The sequence below is a fragment of the Rhinopithecus bieti genome, unplaced genomic scaffold, assembly GCF_001698545.2.
Source record: "Rhinopithecus bieti isolate Rb0 unplaced genomic scaffold, ASM169854v2 scaffold_13349, whole genome shotgun sequence".
NCBI lineage: Eukaryota > Metazoa > Chordata > Mammalia > Primates > Cercopithecidae > Rhinopithecus > Rhinopithecus bieti.
The window spans coordinates 2232362-2240283 of NW_016807772.1; positions in this window are offsets into that span (position 1 = coordinate 2232362).

Consider the following 7922-nt stretch of genomic DNA (forward strand, 5'->3'; position numbering starts at 1 on the left):
CTTGTTTTTGTTTTGACTGAGGTAACCAGTTCATGTGTGTTCCAATCCATAGAGAAGTGGGGAAAGGGTGAGAAAGGATCAGATTGATCTGGGATCAGCTTGGAGCCTGAGTTCAGCCTCATGGGCATCTCATGGAATTGATGCATTTGCTGTGGCATATTTAAATTTTGTTCAAAAGATTTTAAGCAAGACCTTGCAAAGACTCTTTATGTTACTGTTCAGCTTGCTTAGATTGTGTTAACAGTTGATTTAACAAAGATCCATTTTAACTCTGGAACAAAAGCAACCCAGAGCATCCACGCTCTATTCCCATGCTGGTCGATATGCTTTCATTACCAATTGGCCCTTACCAAACTTTACTTATATATATATTTGTATTTTACTATGATAGTTGAGAAATTTAGCCTCTTAGTCATTTTTAGCTGTTATTGTGGAAGACCTCAAATACAAGATTAGATGCCCTTGAACATGTTTTAATGATGTGTGTCATGTTACTACCAATGGCGATTTCAATCGCAATATTTTAAATTGATGAGAATGATTTGTAAACATGAAGTTGCTATTATGTAAATTCTGTTTGTTATAGAGTTTCTTCAGTTGTTACCCAAGTGTCATCCTGGAGAAGTCAGAAGAATCAGAATCCATTGTATTTTAGAGTTATGTGAATCTACATCATAAATGGGCATTAACATTCTAAATTGCTTGGTTTGGAGACTGTTAGCAGCATAGCTATATTCAACTAGGGAGATGCTAAATACACAGAAGTTTCAAGAGACTTGGAACAGAATTACAGGGGAACTATATATGTATATGTATATTTTATTAAACACCCATCTGCACTATCAGTATTGCACTAATGTGGAATTTGAAAGACTATTTTGCTGATACTGTATATCTGCGCATCATTCCTGATTAGATTGTTTTAAAGACAATCTGAAAGATCTAAGGTTTTAAAATAATTTGGTTTGAAAATACACAGTTGTCTTGAAGGAATTGCTGTCCTACATGAAGTTGCTCCAAGCTGTGTTTATTCTCTTCTTGGTCAAGGTTAACAATTGCTAAATGATCGCAAATTCACCTAAACAATACATTTACAAAGCCATCTTTACATGCATTAAACGAGGGCTACAACAATATTGTTTTACAAATACTAGCACTTTTTTTCTGTTATGTACTTAGTGTTAGAGGGTCAAAATAATCTTTCTGCTTAGCATCTCTTAAACCATACCTGCAAATATAGCAGGATTATTACATTTACAGTACTTTAATACTTGTATAAACTATGCAGAAATTTTTAATAAAGTGTAATATATTTTATAAGCTAATAAGACTGAATGGGTAAAGGTTTTTAGCATGCATTAGTATACTTGCAGATACTGAAACATTTTGGTAATCTTTCTTACTAAAGATGTGAATGTTTAATGTACCTTCTCTGTTTCTACTCTGTAGTCCAATGGGAATTCAGTAATGACATTTTGTCATGTCAAACTGTGAACATAAATTTGTACTGTACAGTCCTCATATACTATATACAGTATGCAATATATATTATATACTTGTTAATAAAACCATCAGAATATTAAATGTGATCATGTGATTACTTCATATGCAGTGATCACTAGAACAAAAGTTACGGAGCAATTTAAGAACCCTCGCTTAGAACTTTACTTACTCTGATGGGCAGTTATTGTTGATGGAGAGACAGAAAAATAGATCTAACTGGAAGATGAACTAACAGAATTAACTCAGCCCTCAAGCTGTGTCCCTGGCTTTCTGAAAATAGCCAACAGGAAGTCTTCTAGGCTGAAATCATAAAACTGCAGACAATCCAGCAAAAATCTACAAACTCACCTAGTTGATTCTTGAGATACTTTGTGTATTTGTTGTTTATGACCCCCTGTCTGCTTCCAAAAAGAACTTGCAGTGTATTGTATTAAAAGACATATGTGTATAATACTTAAAACTTTTAGAGTAAAATATCAAGACTCTCATGTTGGGGAGTGGGGAACGAGGAGCAGAACAGTAATACATTAAAGTAAATAATTCTGGATAAAAGTATTATTTTTCAAGGCTTTAGTAACCATGTCCATGGACACTGCATTCTCCAACATCACATGAAGAAGTAGTAGTTTCCAATAGGGATTTCGAGTTGAATTTTTGTTTTGTTTTGGTTTGGTTTTGGTTTTGGTTTTGGGGTGTTTTTTTTTTTGAGACAATCTTGCTGTGTTGCTCAGGCTAGAGCGCAATGTTGCGATCTCACTGCAACCTCCACCTCTTGGGTTCAAGCAATTCTCCTGCCTCAGCCTTTCAAGTAGCCGGGACTACAGGCGCACGCCACTGTGCCCAGCTAATTTTTGTAATTTTAATAGAGATAGGATTTCACCATGTTGGCCAGGCTGGTCTCAAACTCCTGATCTCAAGTGATCCACCCACCTTGGCCTCAGAAAGTGCTAGTATTACAGGCATGAGCCACTGCACCCAGCCAAGGATTTAGAGTTCTTTTGTTTAAGGTAAATGTAATTACCTCTCCTCTTCCCTCTGCATCCCTGCAATGTAATTGAAACTGAGGCTAGCTTGTTAGACTTCAGCAGTTGTCCTCCAGCCTGGATTTCATTTTAGCAAAACACAAGGTAATGTCTGGCCAGCACTTCCCACATGACTTAGTTTCACAGGTTGGAGATGGAAGAGGTTTGGGAGAAGACTAAGTTCAGCCTTTGGGGCGCTCTCCAGCCTTCTCTGGGGAGAGCTTCTCTGCTTTTATACCAAGGTAGTTAACTGCAAGATCAAAAGCAAGTGTATGTGACTATAAATCCTAATGGAATACTGGCTTGAATTAGTTCAGTTGACTGGCTGTAATCCTTCCACTACATTTTTTTTTTTTTTTTTTTTTTTTTTTTTTTTTTTTTTTGAGAGAGAGTCTTGCTCTGTTGCCCAGACCAGGGTGCAATGGCACATTCTTGGCTCACTGCAACCTCCGCCTCCCAGTTTCAAGCAAGCCTCCTGCCTCAGACCCTCTAGTTGTTGGAATTACAGGCACGCGCCACCATGCTCAGCTAATTTTGTATTTTTAGTAGAGACAGGGTTTAGTGGAGACGGGGTTTCGCCATGTTGGCCAGGTGATCCACCCGCCTCAGCCTCCCAAAGTGCTGAGATTATAGGTGTGAGCCACCGCGCCCAGCCAATCCTTTCATTATATTTCTTATGCATGACTTGACACTTGCTGAGTTCAAAATAAGATCCATCCATGGCCGGGCGCGGTGACTCGCGGCTGTAATCCCAGCACTTTGGGAGGCCGAGACGGGCAGATCACGAGGTCAGGAGATCGAGACCATCCTGGCTAACACGGTGAAAACCCGTCTCTACTGAAAATACAAAAAACTAGCCGGGCGAGGTGGCGGGTGCCTGTAGTCCCAGCTACTCGGGAGGCGGGGGCAAGAGAACGCGTGAACCCGGGAGGCGGAGCTTGCAGTGAGCCCAGATCGTGCCACTGCACTCCAGCCTGGGCGACAGAGCGAGACTCCGTCTCAAAAATAAAATAAAATAAAATCCATCCTTCTAGGAAGAATTGTTACAAGCTGGATTCTGCCCAGGTAAATGATCAGGATGGTAACAAATGTGGATTCTATAAGAAACTAAATTCTTTGGGGGAATGGTTGAACAAAGTTAAGATGTTCCAAACAAAAAAAGACAATACATAACCACTGCCCATTACAGTCAGCCCTCTATCCATGGATTCTGCATTTGCAGATTCAACTCAGGGCAAATAGAAAATAATCAGGAAAAGTAAAAAACAACACTACAATAATAATGCAAATAATAAGAACACAGTATAATAGCTATTTACGTTGCATTTACATTGTATTAGATATAAGCAATCCAGAGAGAATTTAAAATATACAGGAAGATGTGCATCAGTTGTGCAAATACTATGCCATTTTATGTAAGGGACTTTAGCATTTGAGGATTTTGGTATCCCTGGGGGTCCATGCGTACTGACGATGACTGTATTTTAAATGCTATCAGGTTAAGAAAGCAGGATTAGGAGGCTTGCTGGGGGCCAAGTTATCAATTGTAATCTGAAAGAGAAGAAATGGCTATGTTCAGGGAAGGATGGTGCTAAAAGATAAACTTGGGCACATTAAAATCTTAAAAGAGTTTATTTGAGCAGACAGCAATTCATGAATCTGGCAGCACCAGTTGCAAACAGTTGCCTGATTCAAAGAGACTGAATAAGCTGTTCTCAGAAGCAAAACAAATTATCTGATGGTTGAAGTTGAAAGTTGTAGTTAGAGGTTAGTTGGCAGTTTCTGATTGGTTAAGATTGTTTCCGTAGGCTGTGATCATTCACTCTGATTTGGGTTTTTGTTTGCTTACACAGGAACCCAAGGCATGGGAGCTGTCTCAGCCTAATGATCTCCCAATTCAATTATCAAAACAATGGATTGAGATGGTAGTAAATACATATACACATAGATGTAAAAGTTAAACTACTAGAGACCTGACTTGCCAGTGTGTGCACATAAAACTCAACAATGAATTATTCTTCAAGTGTACATTCATTTTAAGAATGTAAACGGAACCTGTTACCATTTCCTATTGTCTGAGCAGATCATAGTAACAATAGTTAGTAATAGTGCAGTATTTAGAGAGAGTGACTCCGAAATTAGAATAACATGTGCTATAAGTTAGAATTATTTTTAAACTTATGGGGAAGTGGGAGGTTGAGTCTCACCAAGTCCAGATATGCTTATTGGTTTGAGAGCTTCTGCTCATTATATCCCTGGTTTTGCATTCCCTACAGGCACCCTGAGTGGTGGGGTTAATAGAAAACGGAAGTTGGATCTTCAGCTCCTGGATCATGGCTATTTCACACTGCATACACTTAATGCATTCGGTGTTTCTTCCTTTTCTCATGATTCAGGAACTCCATCAGTCTATAGACTTGGTGTCTAAAGAACTCAGAGAGGTGGCTCTTGGGGACTTTCAAGCCTTGCTGATCTGCTCCAGAAGAGATATCACCTCCTGCTGCAAAGTACAAGAGCTTGCCTGTCAGTTACACACTTCCAAAGCTATGTTCATGCGATCCCTCAACTAAAATAATATCCCGCCCACACATTCACCACCAGAATGAGATCCTCATGGCTGAGCTGAGACTTGCTCGTCTTTGTGAAGACATTGTTAGATGGTAGTTTGTTTCTGAACCAAGCTAGAGTCCACTAATCCAGTGCAATAAGGCCAAACATCCACACCAAGGTTTTGCAGCAGGAGAAAGGAGGGCATTTATTTGCAGGGTGCCAAGCAAGGAGAATTGGGCAGCTCATGCTTAAAACCCAACCTCCCCGTGATTTTAATTAAGCAAGGGTTTTAAAAGCAAAGGTAAATTTCAGGAAAGCAAAAGTTATAAGCAAAATCATAAATGTATCCATGGAGTTTATACATTGGTTTGGCCTAAAAAGATGGGATATCTTGAAGCAGGGCTGTACAGGTCATAGGGAGATTCAAAGATTTTCTGATTTGCAATTGATTAAGGAAGGGAAGATTTATCTGAAGACTTGGAGTCAGCAGAAATGAATATTAGGTCTGGCCCATGGGCGTTACTTCCTCCAGGATCCTCAGGAAGAACTGTAGAACAAAGAGCTGTGGTCAGAGCTCAATCCTTAGTACTCCCTTATCTGAGATCTACATGCCAGCAGATGGCATTTTCCATTTGGTGGAGTTCTGGGTTTCTGCAAAGTAACTGAGGGACATGAGTTAAAATGTTATCTTTAGTTTCTACAGGGAACCAAACATCTTGTAACTCTAACTTCCTTGGCTATTGTTTAATGCTACTATTACCTTCTTGCTTATCAACTTGCTCATGTACTTCTCATGGCTAGCTAGGTGCCTGGAATTCCCCTTAAAGAAACCCAAGAATTTCTTTTATTTCCATTCTTGAGGGTCCAACAGGCCCCTGAGGGAAGCTGGTACTCCATCTCAGTTTATGGAATAGGCGAGCCTGAGTTCTGCTCCTACCTCTCGCCCTAACCTCTCTCTCACCCCTTCACAGTCAGCTAATCACTTCTGAGGCCACTTCTGGGTCTTTTCTCTCCTGTCCATTGCTATTGAGCTCCTGTGTTTCTCACTGGGGCTAGTACAAAAGTGTCTTCACTCTCTCACTTCAATCATTCTCCTCCACCAGCCACCAAAGCCATCTTTCCCAAACTAAGAGCTGACCATGTTATTATGCCCGTCTGCTTAGAATCCTTCCATGGTCCTCACTGTACTGAAGCTGGTTCTTCTTAGTTCAGCCCTACCCCATTTAAAGCCTCATCATTCATCATTAAACTTTTGTTTTCATTTTCCTGTTTTTTTTCTAAGAACCTTCGAACACTTCCCATACTCAGTGAGTTTGATGGGTACACAAGGCATTCAGGGAGATACCAAACTCTTACTCATTTGTCAAAATCCCACTCAAAAGTTACCTATTCTTTGAGTTTTCTTTGAATGAACTCCACTCACCCTCTCTGCAGAGATAATCTCTCCCTACTTCTTCTTCTTCTTCTTTTTTTTTTTTTTTTTTTTTTTGAGATGGAGTCTCGCTCTGTCACCCAGGCTGGAGTGCAGTGCCGTGATCTCGGCTCACTGCAACCTCCACCTCCCAGGTTCAAGCGATTCTCCTGCCTCAGCCTCCTGAGTAACTGGGATTACAGGTGCACACCACCATGGCTGGCTATTTTTTTTTTTTTTTTTTTTTTTTTTAGTAGAAACGGGGTTTCACCATGTTGGTCAGGCTGGTCTCAAACTCCTGACCTCATGATCCGCTCGCCTGATCCTCCCAAAGTGCTGGGATTACAGGTGTGAGCCACCACACCCAGCCCTCTCTCCCTACTTCTTTCTGCAGCCACATAATCCTTGAGTTTCCCTCAATTTTCAGCACTTATCATCCTGCGTGGTCAGTCCATCCAGCTGTCTCCTTCCCTCCCTAGATCTCAGATCACCCTAACATGATTCTCTTCTGGGTGTCCAGTGTCCAATCCCCAGCACCAGGCACAAAGCATGCCTGGGTGTGTGTTGGAAAGTGTGCTAGGGAAGGTGTGTTGAATGAGCAAATGGGCACTAATAGCTAACATTAAGTGAACACTTACTAGATACCTTGCACTATTCTAAGCAATTTGCAGACATTAATTAGTTTAATTCTCAACACTGTAAAGCATGTAACTATTATCATTTTCTTTCTACAGATGGAAATTGGGGCACAGACAGATTAAGTAATTTACCCAAGGTCACAAAGATAAGAAGCAGAAGAACCAGCTTCAAATTCAGGCCACCTATACCCAAAGCCTGCTGTCTTAACCATTATATGGGTCTCTGGCCTGGGTGCATGCTTCCTCTCAAAATTCAAACCAGGTGTGCCATGGGTGGAATTTTTTTTTCATACTTTTACCATACTGAGTCATCTGCTGGGTTACCCTCTCCCTCCCTCCCAGGCCCCATTTATCCACCCCTTCACTAGAAAAATACTGCTAATTCTTTAGTACTTGCAAAGACAGAAATCCCCAATGGGTAAAGGAAGGGGGAAATTTACTGGTTTCTATAAATAAGAGGTTTGAGATATAGAAATACATTTATTTGTATATATGTATATATATATACATGTATGGGATTACACCTGTAATCCCAGCACTTTGGGAGACTAAGGCAGGTGGATTGCTTGAGTCTAGAAGTTTAAGACCAGCCTGAGCAACATGGTGAAACCCTGTCTCTACAAAATATACAAAAATTATCTGGGCATTTCATACATATATATGTATATATACACACATATATACTTATATGTATATGAATATGTATCTACATATGTATATATGTATATGTGAGTGTATATACATATATATATATATACACACACACATATATATATATATATATATATATATATATAT